This window comes from Gossypium hirsutum, chromosome A13, assembly GCF_007990345.1.
Source record: "Gossypium hirsutum isolate 1008001.06 chromosome A13, Gossypium_hirsutum_v2.1, whole genome shotgun sequence".
Taxonomy (NCBI): Eukaryota; Viridiplantae; Streptophyta; class Magnoliopsida; order Malvales; family Malvaceae; genus Gossypium; species Gossypium hirsutum.
The window spans coordinates 49,806,645-49,807,711 of NC_053436.1; the positions used below are offsets into that span (position 1 = coordinate 49,806,645).

The 1,067-nt window shown below is 40.2% G+C and overlaps 1 non-coding gene across 1 annotated transcript; it reads left to right on the forward strand.

Annotated features, from left to right (window-relative positions):
- The first annotated feature begins 694 nt into the window (after window positions 1-694).
- LOC121213020 (small nucleolar RNA R71) lies at window positions 695-801 on the forward strand. Its single transcript, XR_005908389.1, has one exon. It is a non-coding gene; the product is annotated as a small nucleolar RNA R71 (small nucleolar RNA).
- Window positions 802-1,067: the final 266 nt, after the last annotated feature.

Below are 1,067 nucleotides of genomic sequence, written 5' to 3' on the forward strand. Positions count from 1 at the left end.
TTAGGTTAGTTCCGATGTTGCCTTTCTGAGATCAGCTTAGCAAGCTAACCTATTTGATTCTTGAGCCCTTGAATTGACGCTTGCTGATTTTTAAGCATTGTTTCAGTGTTTTGGAAACGTGTTTCTGACACTAATATGAATTTTTTTAACATCTCTTCAAGGTTTGGCTTCTTTTCCTACTGGTAAGGTGGTTGAAAGCTTGGAGGGGGTTGTGGTCTTTGATTGCCTTGACCACCCCAAGAGAAATTGGGATGGTTCCTCCAACTTGCATTGTATGTATTACTATAGGGTTATTCTGAGGTCTAGAATTGTTACCCATATAGTTGACTTGTTCGTTCGTAGTGCTAGGGTCGTAGCTAGGCATTTTGTATGATTTATTCCTCCTCTACTTGTGTTACACTGCATCACCGGATGTACCTGCATAGAAACACATAAACCATCAATATTTTTATTTAAGAGCTCTACCTGGTTTGATAACATGGTGACCGTGTCAAGGTTAAAAACACCGGCGGCTTTGTTAGGCTTTGTCCTCATGACTTGCCACTGATAGGTATTCAGTGACATCTCTTCAATAAATTCATAAGCCTCCTCAGGTGCTTTGTTATTCAGAGTACCACCGGCAGCTGCATCAATTAACTACCTAGTTGAGGGGTTCAAACCGTTGTAAAAAGTTTGAACCTGTAGCCATAAAGGTAACCCATGGTGAGGGCACCTTCCCAATAAGTCCTTATACCTCTCCCATGCATCATATAGGGTCTCTAAATCCATTTGCATGAAGGAAGAGAAATCATTCCTCAGCTTGGCTGTCTTAGTCGGTGGAAAGTATTTTAGCAAAAACTTTTCGGTCATTTGTTCCCAAGTAGTGATGGAACCTCGTGGTAGAGAGTTCAACCACTTTTTAGCTTTATTCCTCAATGAGAAGGGAAATAACCGAAGGTGAATGGCATCATCAGAAACGCTATTTATCTTGAAAGTATCATAAAACTCTAAGAAATTGGCCAAATGAGTATTTGGGTCTTCATCCCGCAAACCATCAAACTAAACAAACTGTTGAATCATTTGAATAG